At 47.4% G+C, this 14048-nt stretch overlaps 1 protein-coding gene across 3 annotated transcripts in view; it reads right to left on the bottom strand.

Annotated features, from left to right (window-relative positions):
- Positions 1-14048, bottom strand: part of LOC144823654 (dehydrogenase/reductase SDR family member 4-like) — a 302940-nt gene that overhangs the window by 89666 nt on the left and 199226 nt on the right. The window lies entirely within an intron of this gene.

Below are 14048 nucleotides of genomic sequence, written 5' to 3'. Positions count from 1 at the left end.
TGCCTGCACAAGAGTGGAGGTGCCCGGCAGTATACCCCCATCACCTGCTGTAAAATCATTGCTGCCTGTGCTATGTTGCACAACCTTGCTGTGAAGAAGGGCACTGAGGTGTCAGACTTTGAGGATCATGACGACGAGATTGCTGTGCCTGAAACACAACCTGCTGGAGTGTCAACACCAAGTGATGGCAGATACAGACGTGAGGAGATTACACGCAACTATTTCTGAGTAAGTAATGAGACACAGACAGGTTGTGTATGAGACCAACGTATTTTAATGGTGCCACAACATTCAAGCACTTAAGTGTAACAAAATTAACATTATAAACGTGGGGACTGTATGTCCCGGGTTACTTCACCCATGACCGGTAATGTCACTTGCGCCCGCGCTTCCCTGAGCCACTAGGATGTTGTTCGCTTTGTTCAGCGTGCCCTGCAGCCTCAGCTTGGCGCCTGGTACTCCTCCGTGTCTCCTGAATAGCGCTTGCTATGCTGCTCCGGCTACTAGTGTCATCAGCCTCTGCCACGTCCAGGGCAGGATTCTGTGCTGTGTGTGAAATCAATATTGCCTCCAGTGCACTTGTAATTCTGGCCATGCCCCTGGTGACCTCAGCTTCTGTGTCAAAGCCTCCTGCATGTGTATGCCCCTCCTGCATAGCAGGGATGTGGCAGTGGCCAAGCGATTGATGGCCGTATTGTGGGCACGGGCATCCCTGCGCCTTGTGTGTGACACACTGTCGAGTTTGGTGCATAGCTGCGAAATTGAGTTGCTCATCTGCTGCATCCCTGTTGCTATGTCCGTATTTGTTTTGGCAACCTCTTTATTCGCCTCCACAATGTCTCTCATGCCCTTCCCCATGTCTCCCATTTACACATTCAGGGCTAGGAATTGGCTTTGGCAGCCTTGGATGGATTTGCCCTGCATCCTTTGAATGCGCACCATGCTCCCCTCCAGCCCACGGAACACAGTGCCCTCACCACGTCCACCTGCACTGCTGGGTCTGCGTTGTCTTCTGCGAGCAGTGACTGTCTCATTTGTGGACTGCAGTGCTACTGAACTCACATCTACGGTGACTTGTGCCTCACCCTCACCCTCACCCTCTGCTGCCTCCATTATTGGTAGTGGGGCCACGACACGCCTCCTGGCTGGTGGGGTTGCAGGAGTGGACTGGAGCAGTGATGGTGATGTTTGTGGTGAGAATACCAAGGGAGGGGATTGGGAAAGCTGTGGGGAGTGCAGCAACTCTGGGGTCTGTACAGTGTCATCTTCATGGGAGATGCCAGTCGTGTCACCTTCCTCCTGCGAGGCTTGCACTTGGCTTGGACCTGCTTCATCACTGTCCTCCCTCGCTGGTGCAGTCCCTTCTGTGTCAGTGGGTCGACTGCCTGATTTAGCCCCAAGGTATAAATGAGCGTATATCAACTGAGTGCTACTGTGTCACAGTCACTACAATAAATGCTTTACACATTTCACTTTCATTTATCTGCATTCATTTCACTAACTTGCTGATGTCTGCGCTGTTACACATGATCTTACATTTGCTGACTACATTTCCCATAATGCATTGCTCCTGTATAGTGATAGCAGTACTGGACTGGGGTTTGCTTGTCTACAAAGGGTAAAGGGAAGCAGGTTGGTATGGGGTGTAATGCAGCGCATGCCTCTTACCTTTTTTTGTTGCAGCTCTGGCTGAGCTGTCCACATCTCCCAGTCCGCAGACGCTGTCTGTCTCAATGGTTGAGGCCACCAACTCCTCCAGGTCAGACAGGGGGGGCGCTGGGTTCCTGCCTCCACCGGTTAGGCCTGCCTGCTTGTGGATTTCTGCCATTTTTTTCTTGATGAGGCTCCTGAGGTCATAGAATCTTTTTTTGAGATCCTCAGTATTCCTGGTCGTGACTCCCACAGCATTCACTTTTTCAACAATTGCCTGCCAGATTTTCCTTTTGGCAGACTCGGGAACAGTGAGGGAGTGCCTGCCAAAAAGTTTGTTGTGCACTCTCACTACCTCCTCCACAAGTACCTGCAGCTCCATGTTGCTGAACTTTATTTTCCTCTTTCTTTCTGCCTTTTGGCTTTCACTGCTGCTTGCCATTTTTCAGTTGGTAAAGTTTCAAAAAACCTCTCCCTGCTGCTCTGTGACTCTGCTCAGCTCTGACTGCCTCTCCAGAACCTTCTAATTAGTTGCAGCTGCCTGGGTTGCCACTTCCTGGTAGGGAGGGGGAGGGTGGTAGCACCTGATTGGCTGTTTTCTTAAGTTACACTTTTGCTTGCTTTCCGATTTGAAATTTACCGATTCGGTATTTACCGATTCGGTATTTACCGAATCGGTATTTCCCATTCATTCCTATGGGCCTTTTGGCCCATAGGAATGAATGGGAAATACCGATTCGGTAATTACCGATTCGGTAAATACCGATTCGGTAAATTCCGAATGTCCGATACCGAATTTTACAGATTCGGTAAAAATACCGACTTTTTATCTACATCTCATTTACCGATTCATGAATACCGAATCTGTAAAATTCGGTATTTAAGAATCGGTAAATTAGATTTACCTACATCTGGCCCAAGATTCCTTACATGGAAGGCAAATGGGTTTAGGACTAAGGGGAGGCAGAATACAGTGCTGCGATATTTGGAATACAGCCTCGCCCATATAATGATTCAGCAAACGATCCATCTGACGGCAATAGAGAGCAGAACTTTGATGTTAAATCAAAAGTGGATGGGATAATATGCTGTATCTGATCATGCCGAATATTCCAAGGGGTGACAATTATCATAGGAAAAGGGGCTGGTGTGGATTTGGTAGGCTTTAAAACTGACTGTTCTGAACAATCGGTGGCAGGGCAGATGAAGTGTTGGAACTATAGATTTCTATGTGCCGTTTTTCATGGCCCAAACACAGACGACTCATCCTATCTTACTACACTGGAGTGAAACTTAGTAGTGGCACCTCTCCCAATAATCCTTGGAAGGGATTTTAATACATCGTTAGATATTAATCTTGATAGATCTACCAGGAGAGATCATATTAATATGCCAAAGGCTAGACAGGCTCTGACAGCAGGCTGCAGGTTATGGGTCTGGTAGACATGCAGCAAAATAGAAGGGGACGGGAGGGGGAGTATACATTTCATAGTTGGAAGTAGGGCCATTTCTCCAAGCTAGACTATCCCTTTGTAGACTATACTATGGTGGAGGGAGTTAGGGAGATTAAACTTCTGCCAGTACACCTTTCTGACAACTCAGCTGTGACAGTGTTGATGAAACTTCCCGTCCAATGGGAACATTCTAGATGGAGGGTTAATCTGGCCCTTCTCTCCGATACAGCAATTGGGCAGGAGGCCAATCAAGCTTTCTTTATGGATAATACAGGGTCTGCCCCTCTATCCACAGTCTGGTACACTTCTAAAGGTTTTATATGGGGGGTCCTTCAGAGTCATGCATCCTATAAAAACTAGTTGGTGAGGGAAGAACATGGATCCCTTGAGCGAGAAATAGGTGAACTGGAAGCGCTCCTACAAGTGCAGAAGCCAAGAGCATAGTGGGGGCAAACCTTCAAGAGATTGGAAGAAGCAAAGATAAGCTATAAAATTAAGCTCAAAGGGAAGTGTAGGGAAACATGGCAGCAGAATAGTGGAGAGAGCTAGGATTATTGTTGAGGAATTGGTACACTGGTTGCCAATGCTAAGCAGACTTTTTAATGTTTACTTTACTAATAATACCATCCCGGATCCTTGGAGAGGTTCATTATTGGTCCCTTTTTATAAAAAAAAGGGTCAAAAAGATTATGTCAGCTCTTGCAAGTGGGCTACGGGGCAAAACGAATTCCTTTTTTCCAAACTGGATTTGATAAAGGATGTAGCACTGACGATAACCTACTTGCTCTGTCATTGCTTGTAGGGAAAACCCTGACAATTACAGAGAGCTTGCTTTATGCAGCTTCCACTGATTTTACTACAGCTTAGGACAATGTCAGTAGAGGTAATCTGGGTAAAACTTACTGAATGGGGCATTCCGCAACTCTTATTGAAAGCAGTCATTAGTCTCTATTCAAATATGCGGATCAAGATAAGACTAAAGTTCAAATGAGTCAGCTCAGGGAAAAATTGTGCGAAATTGCATGAGCAATGAGGTTAAAATTAAAACAAGATCATTGTTTTCAGAAGCCACATGGGGAGGTGCGTGGCTGAGCGATCCAGCATGGTGGACACGCATTAGTCGAGCTCCACTAAGCCCATATCAAATATTCTTTATTTATCCTGCTTCGTTGGTCAAATCTGCATCGTGGGTCACCCGCAGCTGTAGTAGAACCTGGCGGTGGCGACGCCGACCCATACGTGTGCCAGGATCGCAGAGTTTGGGGCGGGTATGCGGTCCTCGAGCCCTAATGGGCAAGATCAAGGCAGAGTCATCCGGGGGGCAGCTGAGCGGCGAACAATGGGCACGGAGCGCTGAAGTGCTCTGAGTGTGTAAGGGCTCGCTTAGGACTGCATTGGCTCCTGGTGGCTGAAATGGAGCAGGTGTTGCGGCAGTGACTGTACCTGTGTGGCTGGGAGGTCTTCGGACCCGGCCCAGTGAGTGCCTTTGTCCCCCCCTCTTCTCTTGATTCCGGCGGTTGGATTGGGCTGCGTGAGGGGGTCGGGCAGACTCACGGAGGGCCGGAGTAAGGACCTGCGGAAGCTGGAGTCTGGGCTGCCCGTGGTGGGTCCCTTGAGACTGCGCAGAGCCCCGTTGGATGTCCGTGAGCCGGCCCGTGCTCTGACACTCCCCGACTGCCGTGGTGTGTGGGCCTGCTGCGTGAGGGCTGGTGTGGGAGCGGTTGGGCCAAACAAGAGATTGTTATCAGCTTAGTGGAGGGACGGAGCAGCCATTTTATGCACCATAATATTCAGGCTTGAGCCCTGGATTGCTTTGCCCTTGCCTGCAGAGGTGAAGGAACATTGGAGGCACAAGAGAGTGGAGACGGATGTGCGGACACTGGCGGTGAATCCTGGGAGTTACACAGAGCCCCGCTCAGTAGCAGACAGCCCTATACATGTATCCATGTCTCCCCTGAAAGTGACAGACGGTGGAATCCTGGAGTGGAGGCTGGATTTGCGATTGGCAGATCACCTGTGCTATTGACTGCTATTTGGTAAAGGCCTAGGCCTCGTGTATAGTGTGGAACCCGGGGCGGGACATGAGGAGCATTATCCTGGACGGCTGGAGGGAGCGCATGGGAGGAAGGTGGGACACCGAGTAGGGGAGAGACACGACTGTCCACTAAGGCGGACAAGTTAGCACTCGTGCGGCTTGTGGTTTGGAGGTCTCCGCCGGCGTCCTAATTCCTCAGGAGATTTTAAAACAGAACCAGAGATTGCAAGCTTAGACCGCAGAGGGAGAAGACCTATAAGCCTCAAGATCCACAGGTGTGGTTTGGACTGGAGGTCTGCTTGGGGAATATATAGCCACCATCTTGTGGGATTATCATCCAGACTTCATCATGACAAAAGATAAACCAACAGGAGGATCTGCTAAACAGAGCACTTTGGACCGCTACACCGGAACAGGGGCCTCAGCAATCGAACAAGGGGTTGCACCAGGTGGCATCCCAGACAATGCCGCACTCATGACGGCCAGCACGCAATCCAGGGCCACCTTGGAAGCAAAGATTGGTGAGGTAGGCATCAACGTCATGCTCCTAGGCAAAATCTGTGGAACACAACGGAGCACATTACGGAGGCTGAGACCAGAGTCTCGGAAGTGGAGGATTCTGTCACAGCCATACAGAAAAAAGTTGTGTCATTGGAGACGGTCACCAGAGGCCTGACTTCACGGGTAGAGGATGCAGAGGGCAGGGCCAGGAGAAGCAAGCTACGTTTTGTGGGATTTCCTGAAGGTTGTGAAGGGGGTGACATGGAACAGTTCCTGACTAAGTGGCTTGTGAGGTGTCTTCCCCTGGAGTCACGTTCCTGTTGTTTCGTTGTTGAAAGTGCGCATAGGGCCCTAATGCAGAAGCCGCCCCCAGGAGCCAGACCAAGGCCTGACAACACAAAGCTTGTAAATTGTCACAACAGGGACATGATTTTAAAGCAGGCTAGAATTAAAGAACCCCTGACATTCGAAATCATTTGTATCCTTATATTTACAGACTATACGAGACTAGTCCATCAGAAGCGACAGTCATTCTTGGCAGCCAAGGCCTCCAAGAGCTGAAACTTCCTTATTCGTTGCTGTATCCCATTAGACTGAGAGTAGTGTACCAGTCCCGCACGCTGTTCTTCGAGTTGCCAGAAGATGTTTTTAACTGGACAGATGAAACAGTGAAGATCCGGTATTGCACACCGCCCAGGCTGGAATCAGATTCCTTGTCCAGTGATGTAGTTTGCTAGCCACCCAAGCCTAAAGTCAAAGGAACTAAGAGGTCCAGATCCAGACGCAGATCCAAATCCTGCAGGGACCCCAACAGATCCATTTTGGTGCCCCGCAGGGGACTTCAGGACTCATAACCACATCAGGACTCTCCCGGATGGGGGTTATTGGTGCCATTTGTTCAGACCGACGTAGTGAAAGCGGGGCTACTACCTTTGTTAGACACTCAATAGTCGGGGGAATGCCCATTGATTATGGGCAGGTTACAGGGGAACCACTGGCGGGGCGGGCGGGGGATTTCCGTTGGAGTTCACAAGCCACCTCCGCCGCGACAGATACTTCAGCAGTTTTGAGGTATAGGGAGGAGGGGGGAAGTTGGGGTATACATGTTGTATGTTTACACTGCATCACCGCAACACAGGGCCACTATTCGCACACTATATGATAATTGTCCTACATACCGCATTCCTGAGTCCCTTAGATGTCAGTTCCTATAGATAGGGCACGACTACAGGCAGGAGAACTTTAGACCATGAGTTGGAATGTCAGAGGGGCGCTAGATAAAATTAAAACAGGGACCATACTCCAACAGGCTAAAAGGTACCGGGCTGACATTCTAATGCTTCAGGAGACACATTTAATGGGAACTAAAGCATTCTGCCTGCTCAGATATGGTTACGTTCAAATATTCCACTCTGGCTTCACCAGGGGGTCCTGTGGGGTTGTGGTTCTAATCAATCATAGGGTCCCATACAAACATCTCAAGGCATGGACAGACATTCAGGGGAGATACGTCTTTGTTAGAGCTACCATTTGTGAGGAGCAGGTGGTACGGGGCTGTGTATATGCCCCCCTCACCGCTGTTGTGTGCTCTTGTCGAGTGCCTCATAACTCTATGGGCAGATATACCTGAAGGGACGGTGATTGTGGTGGGGGGGCTGGAATGATGTGAAGAACATGGCCATAGATAGATGGAGGGTAGGGGGATATTCCAATGTGCATCAAAACACCAAACTGAACTCCTTGGTGCTGGGATTGGGCTGGGCGGATCCATGGCGACGGCTGCATGGGGAGGAGCAGGGATACACTTATTTCTCAACGATGCATGATTCTTATTCCCACCTTGATTATACATTTCTACCGTTAAGTGCCGTTGAGATCCTCCCAAGAGGTTTGTCCGATCATTCCCCGGACGTTCTTCTGGTGCAGCGGACCCTGAGAAACAGCCCTTCACTAGCATCTCTCCCCCTGGCATCTGCAGGATGAGAAATATCGGGAGCACATAGGGCAGGCAATCAAGCAATATCTGGATATAATATGTGGGGACAGTAGCAGAGGCCAGAATCCTGTGGGAGGCCATGAAGCCAACCATACAGGGAGTAGACATTTAATTTTGTGTAGGCAAACCCGGCAGGACACGCTTCTGTGATCAGAGGCCCATATAATGGAACTGGAGCGGAACAGTAGGGGGGAGGGAGGGACTCTGGTGCATCGACAGTTGGTGCTGGCAAACAGTCCCATGCTGACACCCTGCTGGAGGAGGCCCGTCTTGCGTGGCTAGCGTCCCATAGCAAAATCTACCGATAGGGCGACAAGTTTAGTAAATTACTCCATAGACTGTGTCAAGGGGCCTTGCATCCACATGTTCTTCCCAGTATACCGGGCCCAGATGGGACAGCTCTTAGTGACCCCTCCCTCATATTAAAGAGTATTGCAGGTTACTTTGCAGAGTTGTACACCCCTAAGGAACTACTGTTTTATAGCGGACTTACCACCCACGCCCTCTCGGACGAGGCACAAGCAGATCTTGACCTCCCTCTCACCGAGGAAGAGATTGGCGTAGCGCTGCAAGATTTGAATTCTGGAAAGGCGCCGTATCCGAATGGATTCCCAGGCAAATTTTTTAAGAAAATATTTCTCCAAACTGGGGCCTCACTTTCTCCGAGTTGTGGGCGAAGTGAGGGACCAAGGCCATCTTCCACGGGACTGAAGACACACGGAAGTGGTTGTATTTCATAAACCAGTCCGGCAACCGTACCAACATGCTTCATATCGCCCCATTTCATTGTTGAATGTTGAGGCCAAAATTTTGGCCTAGGCATTTGCTAATTGCCTTCAACCCCATATACCCACTTTGATCCATCCAGATCAGGCTGGCTTTAATCCCCAGAGGGCTATGCGTCACAACATCCGACGAGCCCAAACTGCCATAGCCACCATTAAGGGAATGGGAGTCAGAGCCGCCCTTTTGCTGGTGGACATGGATAAGGCTTTTGACTCCCATAGCTGGGTGTATTTATTTGCACTCTTAGACTGTCTTAACCAGGGCCCATATTTGAAATTGTTATATACAGAGCTCACGGAGTCGGTGCGTGTTGCGGGATCTATCCCCTTCATATTCGCAATCGGCAGGGGCACCCATCAGGGGTGTCCTCTGTTGCCGTATCTCTTTGCGTTAGCAATGGAGCCCCTGGCAGAGTGGGTGCGGATGGATGCGTGGGTGGCAGGCTTTGAGTGGGCTCATGGGCTCTCGGTTCACATTGCATTATATGCGGATGATGTCCTATTCTTTTCAACAGACATCGACGTGACTGAGGCTGCTCTGCATTATGCACATTTTTGGGGAAACCTCGTGCCTATTCATGAATCCGCGAAAATCCACTTTGTGGGTGCTGTGGGGAGCTGCAGGACTGTGGCCTTGGGCCTCAATGATTCAGGTGTCGACGGAGGGTTTGAGGGTGTGATATACGTGGGAGTTTTCCTGTCGGATCTGCCGAGGGTGGCATGGGACAGAAATATTGTCCAGAAAAAAACTTGGTCGCACATGCCCCTCTCCATTTACAGTAGAAGGGCTATTTTTAAAATGGTTGCTGCGCTTGCTTTGCCAACTGCAGAATCACACGTACCCAGTATCCCTTGTATGGTTTTGCCAGGTTAATGCGGCGCTGGGGCAGTTTTTGTGGGCAGGGGGTGTCAAGGGTTGCGCTGTGGACTTGTTTTCAGTCGACGTATTGCGGGGGGTTGGCTACGTCGGATGTCCAATCGTATTATATGGCATTGCATCTATTTGTGCTGAACGAATGCTGGTATGGGGATAGGAAGGACCCCAAGTATGCAGTGAGACAAAGGTGTATGGGAGAGTCTACTCTTCACACTATATTGTATTTGGCGCCCCAACGCAATTCTTTACCGCTAGCCCCTTGTGTATTATTCCAGGTGTGGAAACAATCCCTCCGCAGGATGGGGTGGTCGAACGAGTTGACTGCGGAAACTCTGCTGTGGCACTTTGGCCGATTGCCACAGCTTGCTGCGTTGCCCGATTTTCGTGGGTGGGACAATAGAGGAATCTCAAAGCTAGGAAATGTGATTTGTGGCTTGGTTCTGAAATCATTCCAAGATCTTCAACTAGAGTATCAGATGCCGAAACCTCAATGTTATAAATACCTCCAATTTCGATATGTCATTTACTCTAGCATTTCGGGATTAGAGGCCCTCCCAGAGTTCAGTCCTATTGAAGCCAAAGTGTTTATGGGCGATCTGCAGGACCATAAAATCTCGAAGATCTATCAGTCACTGGTGAGCAACAGCCCTAATATGCTAGATAAACTCAGGGAAGCTTGGGTGGTCGATCTTGGTCTAATAGACGGAGATGATTGGGTGGAGCACTGGCCTCCTTTCGGGGAGCAGCGATAGCAACGCGGCTACGCCTCATCCAATTGAAAAACCTTCACTGGGTTTATTATACCAGGCTCAGGTTGTGGAGGGCGGGTCTAGTGTCATCCTTGACATGCCTGCGGTGTGGTTGGGAGTAGGGACCCCTAATGCATACAGTCTGGCATTGTACCGCAATCATGAGATTCTGGCAAGGGTTCCTGGCCTGCCTTGCAGAGGTGTTGGGGTGGTAGCTCGCCCACTCCCCAAGATTAGTAATTTTACATATCATGGTGGGTATAGGAGGTAATATAAACAAGAGGCATCCGCTATTGCTGGGGCTGACTTTGGCAAAAAGGGATATAGCAAGGTCGTGGAAGGCATCGGCCCCACCTTCTCTCTCAGCATAGAAAAATGGGCTGGACTTCTGTATGGGATTGGAGATCCCAATATTCAAGGCCAGAGGATGTCGCAAAAGCACCCTTAAATCTGGAAAAAAGATGGGCAGGCTACTAGGGTCTTTATTTGGATCCAGTACCTCCAGTGGATGCATCTGTATCAGGTTGTAAGGACCAATTACGTAGTGGCGTAATTTATTTGGCGGGTGGGTTATGTGGTGGCATCTGAAATGTAGTAGTGGAATAGTGCAATGGGGGGGGTTTCAATACGTTATGTTGTTTTGCATAACCATGATTATAATAAAGTATAAACTGCATGTCAATGACAATAATTTGTGAAGTCTAATATGGCAGACGTTTCCTGGGCTAAGGAGCTCTGCACTGTACTTGACCTTTGACATAATAATATTTCTCTTTAAAAAAAAGAAAGGCCACTGGGAGATACGCAATGAATACATTAATACAGTGCCTCACTACAAATATCTAGAGGTGTGGTTTGAGGAGAGGGGGGACACAATAGCGCACATAACGTCAGGAACGCACCCACCTTTTTAAGCACAATATTCTGTTGTCTTCTGAAGTACATTTTTTGTTCTGACACAACTCAATTTTGTAAAGTGATGAACTGTAAACTAACTTCAACAATTCTTTACAGCATTATTGTATTTAAAGATAAACTGAGAGACTGGCTTGAGATAATACATTGGAAGAGTTACCGCCAGGCATTTAGACTCACTTCTGTGCTCCCAAGCAAACTTATTATTAGAATTCAATCTGACTAGATGCAAACAGCTCATTCAAGACTGATTTATTTCTTATTTTTGAAAGTTAAAAAGAGTGTACCTGGATGCTCTGATGTTTTATCTTTGTGCAATGATAGATAAAGGTTCCAGTTGGTTATTTTACTTGGAAAGGGACACAAAGGAATTAGAAGTTAGGGAGCTCTGGTTGAAGGAGTTTCCCGATAAACTATTTTCCAAATTAGTAAATAAACAAGTTAAATTCCTATCAATTAAGTAAGATACTGACTATTTAAGAACAAAATCGCATATTAAGTGTTCCCTGGGCTATATGAACAGCAGAGGGTTTTCGTTTCTTTTTTCACATAATCATTTTAGCCTATGAAACTCAGAATGTTAATATTGAGAGTCATATTGATCAAATAGTAAATCAATGCAGCGCAGCAAGTCACCTTGCTGCACTGTTCTGTGTTACCGGGAAAGGGCAGAAATGCGCCATATTTATCACAATACGGCGCATTCCTGCCTTATCCCAGTGCTGGCGCACAATGTGCTTCCTAGCGCCAACGTAGGCACTCTTGCACCACGGTGCATGGGTGTCTGCATTGTAAGGAGGATTATTTTGTGCTTGAGGGTGTACCTTCCTGCACAAGAACAATCCCTTTTTTTTATTTTGTAGCCACAAATAAAAAATAACTAAAGTTGCGACAAGTTACATGGACAGAAAAATTTCTTAAAGAATATATCATTTTTTCAATAGCAATCATAAACAGCTAGGTAAAAAAAAATCAAGAGCAGAAAAAATACGCAAAAAACTTAGAGAAAAAAGAAGGGAAAAAAGGAAAAGAAAAAGCCGAGGAGGAACAAAAGGAAGTCAATACCAGAGAGCATATACAGATAAATACGAGGAAGACACGACAAAACAGGGAAATGGCCACATTGAAATTTACAATAATTTAGAAATTTTGCTCTCAATCCCATTGAAGGCAAGACCATGTCCTTTCAAATTTACGTCAAGACCGAGGACCTCTAGATTTAGCTAGTGCCATCTCCATTTCGTAGATGTAGCTTAACAAACCCCAGAATTCGTTAACGATGTGGCCCTTGCACTGAATCCAAGAACTTGCAACACATAGGCGAGCACAAGCAGATACAATAGAGACAAAAGGTTTAGTACGACAGCCTAAATCTGAAAACATTCCCAGAGCAAGCTCTTTCTCAGTGATTACTTTGTCGTAACCAGCCTAGACTGCAAGAGCAAGAGAGATACCAGTGCAGAATTCCTTCAGATGAGGACACGAAAAAAAGATGTGACATAAATCCGCAGCAAATTCCAAGCATTTCGGACGCTATGATCTTGGGTTGTTTGAGCTGGTAGCTCCTTTAGATATTCGCTCCGGGGCATAATACAGCATGAAAATTAATCTGGTTTGCTGGAGTTTCAGATTAACTGAGGTTACTGCTCCATCCATTGTTTCCAGAGATTCGTTATTCTCCTCCTTAGTAATATTACAGTAAGAATCCAAGTTAACTTGGCCCCTATCTGTATCCCATCATCGCTAGCCGCCCAATTAGTTTCTGATAGGTTTTGCCAATGGCCCCTCGTCTGGCTGCCCCAAAGAAAGCAGACATAACTTCAGGAGAGGATCCCTTTAACTCCAGCTCTGACATGGCTAGGCCTCAAACAAAATAATCCCAGATTTGCAGGCACTTAAAAAAATATCTGTATGGTAGGGAGACAAGAACAATCCACTGAGGCCTTTTCCTGTTTTTATATGTGCTACAGAATACAGCCCACTTAGAAACAGAAAAACATGAGGCGAAATGAAGATATGTCTCCTTGTTATTCCTCTCCATAGAATTTTGGTGCATTCCCAGATTTCTCAGTGATGGTAAATCTGAGAATGCATCAAAATCCATGGGTGTTGCATGAGAACAGCTGTGCAACACCCATGGAATGCCTCCCTGGGGCAGAGTAACGCAGGGATTTGCGCTGCGTTGATTTACTCCCGAATTATCAAGCCACTCATGGCCAAGCAAGGTGGCCTTGCGTGGCTGGATACATCACATTTCAAGAGCTGCGCCGCTTTTGCACCACGCAATGTGGTGCAAAAGTAACAAACCCCTTGATAAATATGGCACTGAAGTTAATTTTTGTTGATTCATGGTGCTCATACGTTTTCATGCTATGGTTTTAATTAATATTTGCAATAAAGACCATTCATTCATTCCTAACTATAACACCAGTTTAACCTTTTTATTTTTTTGTGAATTGCTAGGGTTTTTTAATGTAAATTAAGATTATATTACCATACGTAACTAGGCCTACACACCCACTGCGCATTGCCTCCGGCCGAGCCCCGCTTGGGATTGGCTGCAAGACTTGGCCTGTCCCTGTGCTCAATGCCTCACAGGCTGCCAACCACCACTGTGCATGTTCTTCAGCCGTGTGTAACCCAGGGTTGATTGTAGAGCTTGGCCAAGCTCAACTTCCCACAGGCGGCAAGACCCCTTTGCTGGCCATCTTCGATGGTCTTGCAGCATCCCAAGGCCTAGCCCCTCAAATTTGTTTGTGGCACCACAGTACTACTGGGAAATTACATGGGAGCAATGCTGAGTGACACGGTAGTGCCTCTGTACCATGGTGCAGCAAAAAAAGGGGGGTTTGGACTAAAGAGGGAGTCACTCTGAGACTCCCCACAAGGGCCCTGCTCCATTATTCCATTTTTTCTTTTATTTTTTTCACAACACAGGTACCGAGTCCCTGAGTCAAAAAAATTGAAGCTGCACTTTCTCTTCATCTTGTGTGTGTGTGTGTGTGTATATATCAAGCTACATAAATGCAGAGTTATGAATAGTAAATCTACACTTACCTATACGTACCTACCTTCTAAATATGTTG

The sequence above is a fragment of the Lissotriton helveticus genome, chromosome 1_1, assembly GCF_964261635.1.
Source record: "Lissotriton helveticus chromosome 1_1, aLisHel1.1, whole genome shotgun sequence".
Lineage (NCBI taxonomy): Eukaryota > Metazoa > Chordata > Amphibia > Caudata > Salamandridae > Lissotriton > Lissotriton helveticus.
The sequence above is the reverse complement of the archived record's forward strand: the minus strand, read 5'-3'. Positions and strand labels throughout refer to the sequence as shown.